Genomic DNA, 14,718 nt, shown 5'->3' with positions numbered 1-14,718 from the left:
CAGAACTACAAGGCTCAGCATACTCCATCCAGGACTGTATGCAGAAGTTTTTTGCCCCCTGAAAAAATTATGTGGGCTTCGCCATATTTTTGTATGCTAGCCAGGTACAGCAGGCAGGTACGGCTGCCCCCAACCCCCAGTTGCCTATTTGTACCCGGCTGGGAACCAAAAATAAAGGGAAGCCCTTTTTTTATTATTTCATGAATTTCACAACTAGGCAGCTGGGGATTGGAATCCGCAGCACAGGTTGGCCTGAGCTTTCTGGGCCCCACTGCTGCGAATTGCAGTCTGCAGCCGCCTCAGAAAATGGCATTTTCATAGAAGCGCCATCTTCTGGCGCTGTATCCAACTCTTCCAGCACCTGCCTGCTATACCTGGCTAGCATACAAAAATATGGCGAAGCTCACGTCCTTTTTTTGTAGTTTTTTGGCAAAAAAAATAAAAAATGCTTCCCTGGATTTTCAATTGCCATTGAAGGTAACATCAAGCAGTGGGGGTTAGCAGCCAGTAGCTGCTTGGATTACCCTTAGCTAGCAATACAAAAAATGCAGCAGGAGCCCATATATATTTTTTTTAATTATTTATTTAAATAACTAAAAACAAAATGGGCTTCCCTGTATTTTGATTGCTGGACATCACAGTGCTGTAAAAATAAATCTTTAAAAAAATGACGTAGCGCTCCGCGGTATTTTTGATTCTCAGCGCAGATAAAGCAGACAGCTATGGGTTGCCACCCCCAACTGCCTGCCGTTACCTTGTTTGGCAATCAAAATACAGGGAAGTCCATTAATTTTTTCTATTTAAAAAATAGTTAAAAAAAAAATGACGTTGGGTCCCCCCATTTTTGATAGCCAGCTAGGGTAAAGCAGACGGCTGTAGCCTGAAAACCACAGCTGGCAGCTTTACCATGGTTGGGGATCCAATGTGGAGGTCCCCTCAGGCTCTTTTTTATAATTATTTTATAAATATTATTAATTACACAATAAAAGTAGGGTCCCCCCCAAATTGGATCACCAGCCAAGGTAAAGCGGACAGCTGTGGTCTGGTATTCTCAGGGTGGGAAGGTCCATAGTTATTGGGCCTTCACAGCCTAAAAATAGCAGGCCGCAGGCACCCCAGACGTGGCGCATCCACTAGATGCGCCAATCCTGGCGCTTCACCCCAGCTCATCCCGTGCCCTGGTGCAGTGGCAAACGGGGTAATAAATCGGGTTGATACTAGCTGTAAATTCACCTGAGATCAAGCCCAGCAGTTTGTGATGTCATGGCGTCTATTAGATACCCAACATCATAAACTGTCAGTACTAACAAAAAAAAAAAAATCGACAAAAGAAATTTATTTGAAAAAACAGTCCCCAAAACATTTCCTCTTTCACCAATTTATTGTAAGAAAAAAAATAAAGGGGTCCCACGACGACTCTGGACCGTCTAGAATATGGGGGGGAGACACTCAGGGAACGTATCCCCCATTTTCTAGGAGTGCGGACCCTTCATGTGAGGAGTGTGGGTGCAATGAATCTGCACTCACTCTTCTCGGGTCCACAGCAGCAGAGTCCATGTCGTAATGGTTGCTACCAAAGCTGCAATGCCCTGCTCATGAGGTAAGGGCATGCCTAATCAGGAGAACTACTGTAGAGGAAGCTCTGCTCACTGGTATATAGGTGCTCAGAGGTAATAATAGATAAAATTAGTGCGTAACCTCGGCACTCTAAATCTCCCAGACTAAGTCAGTAAGTCACAACGGATAGTAATGCAAAATCACTCTTTATTGGTCCGTATTAAGAAAAACATTTTTTTCATAAGCATATATGTTTTTGTCCAAAACAAGTTACAAATGACGTTTCGGCCTGAGCCTTCGTCAGATTGGACTTATCTGCATGTAATCATGAAAAATGACAATATTCAGTATCACATAAGAGTGAGAGAACAATAACATAAACTCGAACAATGTAGAGGTACAATTGGGATGCAGCAAAAAAACTGCAACACAGCAAGAAATGAAACACATGATACAAATGTCATAATACAGTACAAGTACAATATAGTAATGACAAATATGGGGTCAGAGTAGGCTTAGACAGCTCTGGTACGAAAGAGATGTCAATCATAAAGTAACATGTGCAGTAGGTGTAGAGCTACAGTATGCATGGCAGAGCTAATGGGTAGACCGACCATAGAAAAAGTGGAGAAAAAATGTAGAAAAAGTGGAGAAAAAGTGGAGAAAAAGTGGAGAAAAAGTGGAGAAAAAGTGGAAAAAACAATGGAGAAAAAAGTGGAGAACAAAGTGGAGAACAAAGTGGAGAACAAAGTGGAGAAAAAAATGGAGCACCCTTTGGTGCCTTTCATGTGGCACTAAGGGGTGCTTAGCTTTGTATTTAGCCAAAAAAATGAAAACAAAAATGACGTAGGATTCCCCCTAGTTTTGTAGCCAGCTAGGGTAAAGCAGACGGCTGCAGACCACAGCTAGCAACCTCACCTTGGCTGGTAATCCAAAACTGAGGGCACCCCACGCTGGTATTTTAAATTAAATAAATAATTTAAAAAAAAAAACACGTAGGGGTCCCCCAAAATTGGATCACCAGTCAAGGTAAAGCAGACAGCTGGGGCCTGATATTCTCAGACTAGGGAGGTCCATGGTTATTGGACTCTCCCCAGCCTAAAAATAGCAGGCCGCAGCCGCCCCAAAAGTGGCGCATCCATTAGATGCGCCAATCCTGGTGCTTCGCCCCAGCTCATCCCGCGCCCTGATGCGGTGGCAAACGGGGTAATATATGGGGTTAATACCAGATGTGTAAGTCACCTGGCATCAAGCCCTGGGGTTGGTGAGGTCAGGCGTCTATCAGATACCCGACATCACCAACCCAGTCAGTAATAAAAAAAAATAGACGACAAACACATTTTTATTTGAAAAAACACTCCCCAAAACATTCCCTCTTTAACCAATTTATTAGAATGAAAAACAAATCCAGGTCTGCTGTAATCCAAGGGGTTGCCATGACGATCCACACTGTCCCAGTCAATGAAGAGCAGGATGTTCCCCATTGGCTGGGAGAGCAATGCAGTGACCTGAGCTAACATCAATGGGTCAGCCCAGGTCACTGCAGGGGATGACAAGTGCTGCTGTCAGCGAGGTACATTACCTGCACTGATCTCCAGCACACTGACAGCCCCTGTCACTGAGTTCAATGACCGGCGCCTTCACAGCAAGTCTCGCGAGAGGTCCGTGACGTCACCGCTAGTCAGTCTCGGGTCGGAAGCGAGAGGTGATGTGACAAGCGGCGGCCATGGAGGACAGTGACAGCGCTGAGGTCGGGATGGCGGGACTTCATCACCGCAGGTAAGCCGAGCGGGACCGTGTGTGTGTATGTGTATGTGTATGTGAGTGTGTGTGTATGTGAGTGTGTACATGCCGCGGGCAGGAGGGGGCGGAGCGAGCTGAGCGGGGAAGTGTGGGCTTCCTGCACGTAACTAGGATAAATATCGGGTTACTAACCAAAGCGCTTTGCTTGGATACCCGATGTTTATCTTGGTTACCAGCTTCTGGCAGGCTGCCATCGATGGCTCCTGCACACTGTAGCTGTAAAAAGCCCTGCTTTTTGCTGCTAGAACCGTTCTCGAACGTTTCTAGAACTACCGAGCTTTTGCAAAAAAGCTCGAGTTCTAGTTCGATCTAGAACACCCCCAAAAATCACTCGAGCCCCGAACTGGAGAACCTCGAACCACGAACCACGCTCAACTCTAGTAATAACAAATGTAAATGTTTCATTAACCAAAAATACTTTCCTTCAGCAATAAAAAGGCCCCGTCAGTCACAATTCTGCTCTGCTAGCCAATACACAGTAACTTTCCATCAGGTTTCATAGAGTAGTGGTCATCACGTCTGTTTAACACGCAGAAGGTCCTGCGTTCAATCCCCAGTAAAACCAATCTGTTCTTGGTGTTGAAATAATACCCAATTAAACTACGATATATGAAGTTCTTGGCTTTGTTGCCGAATGATGGGATGTTTTGGCTTCCATCACCAACAGAGCTACGAATTTCTTTTTTTTTTTCCCTGGCGGTCAAAACTCGTCTCTAATTGCCATTACTTTGCAGGCTTTCAAATGTTTCATAGTGTAGTGGAAATCACGTCTGCTTTACGCGCAGAAGGCCTAGGTTCAATCCTCAGTGAAACCCATGTGTTCTTGGTGTTGAAATAATATCCCATCAACCTGCAATCTATAAAGTTCTTGGCTTTGTTGCCGAATAACAGGATGTTTTAGCTTTAATCAACAACAGAGCTACGAATTTGTTTTGTTTTCCCTGGCGGTCAAAACTCATCTCTAATTGCCATTACTTTGCAGGATTTCAAAGGTTTCATAGTGTAGTGGTCATCACGTCTGCTTCACACGCAGAAGGTCCTGGGTTCAATCCCCAGTAAAAACAAGCCGATTTCGCTGTTGAATTAATATGCTATACACCTGTAATATATGAAATTCTTGGTTTTGTTGCCACTGATAATATATTTTGGCTTCCATCACCAAAAGAACTACGATTTTGGGTTTCTTTGTTATTGACCATTTTAGCAGAAAACATAATCCCATATTATAAAAATCCTGTTTGTTTCAAAAAATATAGTTCCCATAAATACAAAAGCAAAAGACCAAACTATGGAGAAAAAAGTAACACATTCAATATAAACTTCAATTTAAGCAAAATCCCTTTGTAGGAATAAAACTGGTAAAATATGTAATACAAATTGTAAATGTTTCATTAACCAAAAATACTTTCCTTCAGCAATAAAAAGGCCCCGTCAGTCACAATTCTGCTCTGCTAGCCAATACACAGTAACTTTTCATCAGGTTTCACAGTGTAGTAGTCATCACGCCTGCTTAACACGCAGAAGGTCCTGGGTTCAATCCCCAGTGAAACCAATCTGTTCTTAGTGTTGAAATAATACGCTATCCAACTACAATATATGAAGTTCTCGGCTTTGTTGCCGAATGATGGGATGTTTTGGCTTCCATCACAAACATAACTACAAATTATTTTTTTTTTCCCCTGGTGGTCAAAACTCGTCTCTAAATGCCATTACTTTGCAGGATTTCACAGCTTTCAGAGTGGAGTGGTCATCACGTCTACTTCACACAGAGAAGGTACTGGGTTCAATCCCCAGTAAAAACAAGCTGTTTTTGCTGTTGAAGTATTTTGCTATCAACCTGTTATATATATGTTTTTTTTCCCCTGGCGGTCAAAACTCGTCTCTAATTGCCATTACTTTGCAGATTTTCAAAGGTTTCATAGTGTAGTGGTCATCACGTCTGCTTCACACGCAGAAGGTCCTGGGTTCAATCCCCAGTGAAACCAATCTGTTTTTGGTGTTGAAGTAATTTCCTATCGGCTTTTAATATGTGAAATTCTTGGTTTCGTTGCCAAATGACAATACATTTTGGCTTCCATCACAAAGAGAACTACGATTTTGGGTTTCTTTTTTATTGACCATTTTAGCAGAAGACATAATCCCATATTATAAAAATCCTATTTGTTTCAAAATATATAGTTCTCATAAATACAAAAGCAAAAGACCAAACTATGGAGAAAAAAGTAACACATTCAATATAAACTTCAATTTAAGCAAAATCCCTTTGTAGGAATAAAACTGGTAAAATATGTAATAATAATTGTAAATGTTTCATTAACCAAAAATACTTTCCTTCAGCAATAAAATGGCCCCGTCAGTCACAATTCTGCTCTGCTAGCCAATACACAGTAACTTTTCGTCAGGTTTCATAGTGTAGTGGTCATCACGTCTGCTTAACATGCAGAAGGTCCTGGGTTCAATCCCCAGTGAAACCAATCTGTTCTTAGTGTTGAAATAATACGCTATCCAACTACAATATATGAAGTTCTCGGCTTTGTTGCTGAATGACGGTATGTTTTGGCTTCCATCACCAACAGAGCTACGAATTTGCTTTTTTTTTCCCTGGCGGTCAAAACTCGTCTCTAATTGCCATTACTTCGCAGGCTTTCAAAGGTTTCAGTTTCATAGTGTAGTGGAAATCATGTCTGCTTTACACGCAGAAGGTCCTGGGTTCAATCTCCAGTGAAACCCTTTTGTTCTTGTGTTGAAATAATCCCCTATCAACCTGCAGTATATAAAGTTCTTGTCTTTGTTGCCGAATAACGGGATGTTTTAGCTTCCATCACCAACAGAGCTACGAATTTGGTTTTTTTTTCCCTGGCGGTCAAAACTCGTCTCTAATTGCCATTACTTTGCAAGATTTCAAAGGTTTCATAGTGTAGTTTTCATCACGTCTGCTTCACACGCAGAAGGTCCTGGGTTCAATCCCCAGTAAAAACAAGCCGTTTACGCTGTTGAATTAATATGCTATTCACCTGTAATATATGAAATTCTTAGTTTTGTTGCCAACTGATAATATATTTTGGCTTCCATCACCAAAAGAACTACGATTTTGGGTTTCTTTTTTATTGACCATTTTAGCAAATAACATAATCCCATATTATAAAAATCCTGTTTGTTTCAAAATATATAGTTCCTTTAAATACAAAAGCAAATGACTAAACTATGTAGAAAAAGTAACACATTCAATGTAAACTTCCATTTAAGCAAAATCCCTTTGTAGGAATAAAACTGGTAAAATATGTAATAAAAATTGTAAATGTTTCATTAACCAAAAATACTTTCCTTCAGCAATAACAAGGCCCCGTCAGTCACAATTCTGCTCTGCTAGCCAATACACAGTAACTTTCCATCAGGTTTCATAGAGTAGTGGTCATCACGTCTACTTAACACGCAGAAGGTCTTGCGTTCAATCCCCAGTAAAACCACTCTGTTCTTGGTGTTGAAATAATACTCAATTAAACTACAATATATGAAGTTCTTGGCTTTGTTGCCGAATAACTGGATGTTTTAGCTTCCATCACCAACAGAGCTACGAATTTGTTTTTTTCCCCTGGCGGTCAAAACTTGACTCTAATTGCCATTACTTTGCAGGATTTCAAAGGTTTCATAGTGTAGTGGTCATCACGTCTGCTTCACACGCAGAAGGACCTGGGTTCAATCCCCAGTGAAACCAATCTGTTTTTGGTGTTGAAGTAATTTCCTATCGACTTGTAATATGTGAAATTCTTGGTTTCGTTGCCAAATGACAATACATTTTGGCTTCCATCACAAATAGAACTACGATTTTGGGTTTCTTTTTTATTGACCGTTTTAGCAGAAAACATAATCCCATATTATAAAAATCCTATTTGTTTCAAAATATATAGTTCCCATAAATACAAAAGCAAAAGACCAAACTATGGAGAAAAAAGTAACACATTCAATATAAACTTCAATTTAAGCAAAATCCCTTTGTAGGAATAAAACTGGTAAAATATGTAATAATAATTGTAAATGTTTCATTAACCAAAAATACTTTCCTTCAGCAATAAAAAGGCCCCGTCAGTCACAATTCTGCTCTGCTAGCCAATACACAGTAACTTTTCGTCAGGTTTCATAGTGTAGTGGTCATCATTTCTGCTTAACATGCAGAAGGTCCTGGGTAGAGTTGAGCGCGGTTCGAGGTTCTCCAGTTATAGGCTCGAGTGATTTTGGGGGCTGTTCGAGATCGAACTAAAACTCGAGCTTTTTGCAAAAGCTCGATAGTTCTAAATACGTTCGAGAACGGTTCTAGCAGCAAAAAGCAGGGCTATTTACAGCTATAGTGTGCAGGAGCCATCGCTGGCAGCCTGCCACAAGCTGGTAACCAAGATAAACATCGGGTATCCAACCAAAGCGCTTTGGTTAGTAACCCGATGTTTATCCTAGTTACATGCAGGAAGCCCACACTTCCCCGCTCAGCTCGCTCCGCCCCCTCCTGCCCGTGGCATGTACACACGTACACACGTATACACACACACACACACACACACACACACGGTCCCTCTCGGCTTACCTGCGGTCGGCCCGGGGGCAGCAGTCCTTGGCACTGGAAACTGTGGCTGCCGGCCCTTTAAGGCCCGCAGACCACAGCGTTCACTGTGTTCTCCTGCATTGAGCATCATCTGTGGGCGGAGCTACCGCCCGGCGTCCTGCTCGGTCGCACAGATGAAGGAGTCACAGTGCCAGCCAGCGACTCCCAGCACATCGCTTCCCTCCTGCGCTGTGTGGGCCCCATCTGCACCGTGACCTGATCAGTATGTGGGACATCACTCCCTCCCCGCCCCTCCCTGTCCCCCTGTGCGTGTGTGGGCCCCGCAGAGCCATGTGTGTGGCCCCCGGAGCCGTGTGTGTGGGCCCCGCAGAGCAAGGTGTGTGTTTGTATGTATGAATGCAGCAGAGCAGTATGCGTGTCTATATGTATGTATATATGCAGCAGAGCAGTATGCGTGTCTGTATGTATGTATGTATATATGCAGCAGAGCAGTATGCGTGTCTGTATGTATGTATATATGCAGCAGAGCAGTATGCGTGACTGTATGTATGCATGTATATATGCAGCAGAGCAGTATACGTGTCTGTATGTATGTATATATATATGCAGCAGAGCAGTATATGTGTCTGTATGTATGTATGTATATATGCAGCAGAGCAGTATGCGTGTCTGTATGTATGTATATATGCAGCAGAGCAGTATGCGTGTCTGTATGTATGTATATATATATGTAGCAGAGTAGTATGCGTGTCTGTATGTATGTATATATATATGCAGCAGAGCAATATGCGTGTCTGTCTGTATGTATGCATGTATGTATGTATGCAGCAGAGCAGTATACGTGTCTGTATGTATGTATATATGTAGCAGAGTAGTATGCGTGTCTGTATGTATATATATAAGCAGCAAAGCAATATGCGTGTCTGTCTGTATGTATGCATGTATGTATGCAGCAGAGCAGTATGCGTGTCTGTATGTATGTATGTATATATGCAGCAGAGCAGTATGCGTGTCTGTATGTATGTATATATGCAGCAGAGCAGTATGCGTGTCTGTATGTATGTATGTATATATGTAGCAGAGTAGTATGCATGTCTGTATGTATGTATATATATATGCAGCAGAGCAATATGCGTGTCTGTCTGTATGTATGCATGTATGTATGCAGCAGAGCAGTATACGTGTCTGTATGTATGTATATATGTAGCAGAGTAGTATGCGTGTCTGTATGCATATATATATGCAGCAGAGCAATATGCGTGTCTGTATGTATGCATGTATGTATGCAGCAGAGCAGTATACGTGTCTGTATGTATGTATGTATATATGCAGCAGAGCAGTATGCGTGTCTATATGTATGTATGTATATATGCAGCAGAGCAGTATGCGTGTCTGTATGTATGTATGTATATATGCAGCAGAGCAGTATGCGTGTATGTATGTATATATGCAGCAGAGCAGTATGCGTGTCTGTATGTATGTATGTATGCAGCAGAGCAGTATATGTGTCTGTATGTATGTATGTATGCAGCAGAGCAGTATGCGTGTCTGTATGTATGTATATATTCAGCAGAGCAGTATGCATGTCTGTATGTCTGTATGTATGTATATATGCAGCAGAGCAGTATGCGTGTCTGTATGTATGTATATATGTAGCAGAGTAGTATGCGTGTCTGTATGTATGTATATATATATGCAGCAGAGCAATATGCGTGTCTGTCTGTATGTATGCATGTATGTATGCAGCAGAGCAGTATGCGTGTCTGTATGTATGCATGTATGTATGCAGCAGAGCAGTATGCGTGTCTGTATGTATGCATGTATGTATGCAGCAGAGCAGTATGCGTGTCTGTATGTATGCATGTATGTATGCAGCAGAGCAGTATACGTGTCTTTATGTATGTATGTATATATGCAGCAGAGCAGTATGCGTGTCTATGTATGTATGTATATATGTAGCAGAGTAGTATGCGTGTCTGTATGTATGTATGTATATATGCAGCAGAGCAGTATGTGTGTCTATGTATGTATGTATATATGCAGCAGAGTAGTATGCGTGTCTGTATGTATGTATATATATATGCAGCAGAGCAATATGCGTGTCTGTCTGTATGTATGCATGTATGTATGCAGCAGAGCAGTATGCGTGTCTGTATGTATGCATGCAGAGCAGTATGCGTGTCTGTCTGTATGTATGTATGTATGAATGCAGAAGAGCAGTATGCGTGTCTGTTTGTATGTATGTATGCATGTATGTATGCAGCAGAGCAGTATGCGTGTCTGTCTGTATGTATGTATGCAGCAGAGCAGTGTGTGTGTGTGTGTCTGTATGTATGTATGCAGCAGAGCAGTATGTGTGTGTCTGTCTATATGTATGTATGTAGCAGAGCAGTGTGTGTGTGTCTGTCTATATGTATGTATGCATGCAGAGCAGTATGTGTGTGTCAGTATGTATGTATGTATGCAGCATAGCAGTGTGTGTCTCTGTATGTATGCATGTATGATGTGTATCTATGTATGTCAGTGTATATGACTGTATAGATTTGTCTGTTTATATGTATTTTTGTGAGTTTGCCTTTAAATATGTATATGTACGTGTATGTATCTGTGTATGTGTGTGTGTCTGCGTGTTTATGGGGCCCACTGGGACTCTTCCGCCCGGGGCCCACAAAAACCTGGAGCCGGCCCTGCCTGCGGTGATGAAGTCCCGCCATCCCGACCTCAGCGCTGTCACTGTCCTTCATGGCCGCCGCTTGTCACAGCACCTTCTCTCGCTTCCGACCGGAGACTGACTAGCGGTGACGTCACGGGCCTCTCGCGATTCTTGGCTGTGAAGGCGGCGGTCATTGAACTCAGTGACAGGGGCTGTCAGTGTGCTGGAGATCAGCGCAGGTAATGTACCTCGCTGACAGCAGCACTTGTCATCCCCTGCAGTGACCTGGGCTGACCCATTGATGTTAGCTCAGGTCACTGCACTGCTCTCCCAGCCAATGGGGAACATCCTGCTCTTCATTGACTGGGACAGTGTGGATCGTCATGGCAACCCCTTGGATTACACCAGACCTGGATTTGTTTTTCATTCTAATAAATTGGTTAAAGAGTTAATGTTTTGGGGAGTGTTTTTTCAAATAAAAATGTGTTTGTCGTCTATTTTTTTTTATTACTGACTGGGTTGGTGATGTCGGGTATCTGATAGACGCCTGACCTCACCAACCCCAGGGCTTAATGCCAGGTGACATTACACATCTGGTATTAACCCCATATATTACCCCGTTTGCCACCGCACCAGGGCGCGGGATGAGCTGGGGCGAAGCACCAGGATTGGCGCATCTAATGGATGCGCCACTTCTGGGGCGGCTGCGGCCTGCTATTTTTAGGCTGGGGAGAGTCCAATAACCATGGACCTCCCTAGTCTGAGAATATCAGGCCTCAGCTGTCTGCTTTACCTTGGCTGGTGATCCAATTTTGGGGGACCCCTACGTGTTTTTTTTTTAAATTATTTATTTAATTTAAAATATCAGCGTGGGGTGCCCTCAGTTTTGGATTACCAGCCAAGGTGAGGTTGCCAGCTGTGGCCTGCAGGCTGCAGCCGTCTGCTTTACCCTAGCTGGCTACAAAACTAGGGGGAACCCTACGTCATTTTGTTTTCATTTTTTTGGCTAAATACAAAGCTAAGCACCGCTTAGTGCCACATGAAAGGCACCAAAGGGTGCTCCACTTTTTCTCCACTTTTTATCCATTTTTTTCTCCACTTTTTATCCACTTTTTATCCACTTTTTATCCACTTTTTCTTCACTTTTTCTCCACTTTTTATCCATTTTTTCTCCACTTTTTCTCCACTTTTTCTCCGTTCTTTTTCTATGGTCGGTCTACCCATTAGCTCTGCCATGCATACTGTAGCTCTACACCTACTGCACATGTTACTTTATGATTGACATCTTTTTCGTACCAGAGCTGTCTAAGCCTACTCTGACCCCATATTTGTCATTACTATATTGTCCTTGTACTGTATTATGACATTTGTATCATGTGTTTCATTTCTTGCTGTGTTGCAATTTTTTTGCTGCATCCCAATTGTACCTCTACATTGTTCGAGTTTATGTTATTGTTCTCTCACTCTTATGTGATACTGATTATTGTCATTTTTCATGATTACATGCAGATAAGTCCAATCTGACGAAGGCTCAGGCCGAAACGTCATTTGTAACTTGTTTTGGACAAAAACATATATGCTTATGAAATTTTTTTTTTTCTTAATACGGACCAATAAAGAGTGATTTTGCATTACTATCCGTTGTGACTTATTGACTTAGTCTGGGAGATTTAGAGTGCTGAGGCTACTCACTAATTTTATCTATTATTACCTCTGAGCACCTATATACCAGTGAGCAGAGCTTCCTCTACAGTAGTTCTCCTGATTAGGCATGCCCTTACCTCATGAGCAGGGCATTGCATCTTTGGTAGCAACCATTACGACATGGACTCTGCTGCTGTGGACCCGGGGAGAGTGAGTGCAGATTCATTGCACCCACACTCCTCACATGAAGGGTCCCACTCCTAGAAAATGGGGGATACGTTCCCTGAGTGTCTCCCCCCCATATTCTAGACGGTCCAGAGTCGTCGTGGGACCCCTTTATTTTTTTTCTTACAATAAATTGGTGAAAGAGGAAATGTTTTGGGGACTGTTTTTTCAAATAAATTTCTTTTGTCGATTTTTTTTTTGTTAGTACTGACAGTTTATGATGTTGGGTATCTAATAGACGCCATAACATCACAAACTGCTGGGCTTGATCTCAGGTGACTTTACAGCTAGTATCAACCCAATTTATTACCCCGTTTGCCACTGCACCAGGGCACGGGATGAGCTGGGGTGAAGCGCCAGGATTGGCGCATCTAGGGTGCCTGCGGCCTGCTATTTTTAGGCTGTGAAGGCCCAATAACTATGTACCATCCCACCCTGAGAATACCAGACCACAGCTGTCTGCTTTACCTTGGCTGGTGATCCAATTTGGGGGGGACCCTACTTTTATTGTGTAATTATTAATATTTATAAAATAATTATAAAAAAGAGCCTGAGGGGACCTCCACATTGGATCCCCAACCACGGTAAAGCTGCCAGCTGTGGTTTTCAGGCTACAGCCGTCTGCTTTACCTTAGCTGGCTATCAAAAATGGGGGGACCCAACGTCATTTTTTTTTTAACTATTTTTTAAATAGAAAAAATTAATGGGATTCCCTGTATTTTGATTGCCAACCAAGGTAACGGCAGGCAGACTGGGGTGGCAACCCATAGCTGTCTGCTTTATCTGCACTGAGAATCAAAAATACCACGGAGCGCTACGTCATTTTTTTAAAGATTTATTTTTACAGCACTGTGATGTCCAGCAATCAAAATACAGGGAAGCCCATTTTGTTTTTAGTTATTTAAATAAATAATTAAAAAAAAATATATATGGGCTCCCGCTGCATTTTTTGTATTGCTAGGTAAGGGTAATCCAAGCAGCTACTGGCTGCTAACCCCCACTGCTTGGTGTTACCTTCACTGGCAATGGAAAATCCAGGGAAGCATTTTTTATTTTTTTTGCCAAAAAACTACAAAAAAAGGACGTGAGCTTCGCCATATTTTTGTATGCTAGCCAGGTATAGCAGGCAGGTGCTGGAAGAGTTGGATACAGCGCCAGAAGATGGCGCTTCTTTGAAAATGCCATTTTCTGAGGCGGCTGCAGACTGCAATTCGCAGCAGTGGGGCCCAGAAAGCTCAGGCCAACCTGTGCTGCGGATTCCAATCCCCAGCTGCCTAGTTGTACCTGGCTGGACGTAAAAATGGGGCGAAGCCTACGTCATTTGTTTTCTAATTATTTCATGAAATTCATGAAATAATAAAAAAAGGGCTTCCCTTTATTTTTGGTTCCCAGCCGGGTACAAATAGGCAACTGGGGGTTGGGGGCAGCCGTACCTGCCTGCTGTACCTGGCTAAAATACAAAAATATGGCGAAGCCCACATAATTTTTTCAGGGGGCAAAAAACTTCTTCATACAGTCCTGGATGGAGTATGCTGAGCCTTGTAGTTCTGCAGCTGCTGTGTGTCTGTATGGAGAAGAGCAGACAGCAGCTGCAGAACTACAAGGCTCAGCATACTCCATCCAGGACTGTATGCAGAATTTTTTTGCCCACCAAAAAAATGACGTGGGCTTCGCCATATTTTTGTATGCTAGCCAGGTACAGCAGGCAGCCACGGGCTGCCTCCAACCCCCAGTTGCCTATTTGTACCCGGCTGGGAACCAAAAATATAGGGAAGCCCGTTTTTTTTAATTATTTCACTTATTTCATGAAATAATTAAAAAACAAATGACGTGGGCTTCGTCCCATTTTTTGTGTCCAGCCGGGTACAACTAGGCAGCTGGGGATTGGAATCCGCAGCACAGGTTAGCCCGAGGTTTCTGGGCGCCTCTGCTGCGAATTTCAGTCCGCAGCCGTCCCAGAAAATGGCGCTCTCATAGAAGCGCCATCATCTGGCGCTGTATCCAACTCTTCCAACAGCCCTGAAGCCGGGTGGCTTGTTGGGTAATCACGAGATAATACTGGCTTTGATTTACTAGCCAGTATTAAGCCAGAGATTCTTAATGTCAGGCACGTTTGACCCGGCCATTAAGAATCTCCAATAAAGGGTTAAAAAAAAACACCACACAGAGAAAAAAATACTTTAATAGAAATAAATACACAGACACATTAGAGACTCCATCTTTATTACCCCCTGTCAGCCCTCCACGATCCTGCTCTTCTGTCTTCTTTCTTTCTAGTGTA

At 42.7% G+C, this 14,718-nt stretch overlaps 3 non-coding genes across 3 annotated transcripts; all 3 read left to right on the top strand.

Moving 5' to 3' along the window:
* Window positions 1–5,272: 5,272 nt before the first annotated feature.
* On the top strand, window positions 5,273–5,345 carry TRNAV-CAC (transfer RNA valine (anticodon CAC)). Its single transcript has one exon. It is a non-coding gene; the product is annotated as a tRNA-Val (tRNA).
* Window positions 5,346–5,761: 416 nt separating this feature from the next.
* TRNAV-AAC (transfer RNA valine (anticodon AAC)) lies at window positions 5,762–5,834 on the top strand. Its single transcript has one exon. It is a non-coding gene; the product is annotated as a tRNA-Val (tRNA).
* A 1,168-nt stretch (window positions 5,835–7,002) lies between these two features.
* On the top strand, window positions 7,003–7,075 carry TRNAV-CAC (transfer RNA valine (anticodon CAC)). The gene has a single exon. It is a non-coding gene; the product is annotated as a tRNA-Val (tRNA).
* The last annotated feature ends 7,643 nt before the right edge of the window (window positions 7,076–14,718 follow it).

The sequence above is a fragment of the Anomaloglossus baeobatrachus genome, unplaced genomic scaffold (assembly GCF_048569485.1).
Source record: "Anomaloglossus baeobatrachus isolate aAnoBae1 unplaced genomic scaffold, aAnoBae1.hap1 Scaffold_535, whole genome shotgun sequence".
Taxonomy (NCBI): domain Eukaryota; kingdom Metazoa; phylum Chordata; class Amphibia; order Anura; family Aromobatidae; genus Anomaloglossus; species Anomaloglossus baeobatrachus.
Note: the sequence above shows the minus strand (reverse complement) of the source record. Positions and strands in the feature narration are given on the sequence as shown.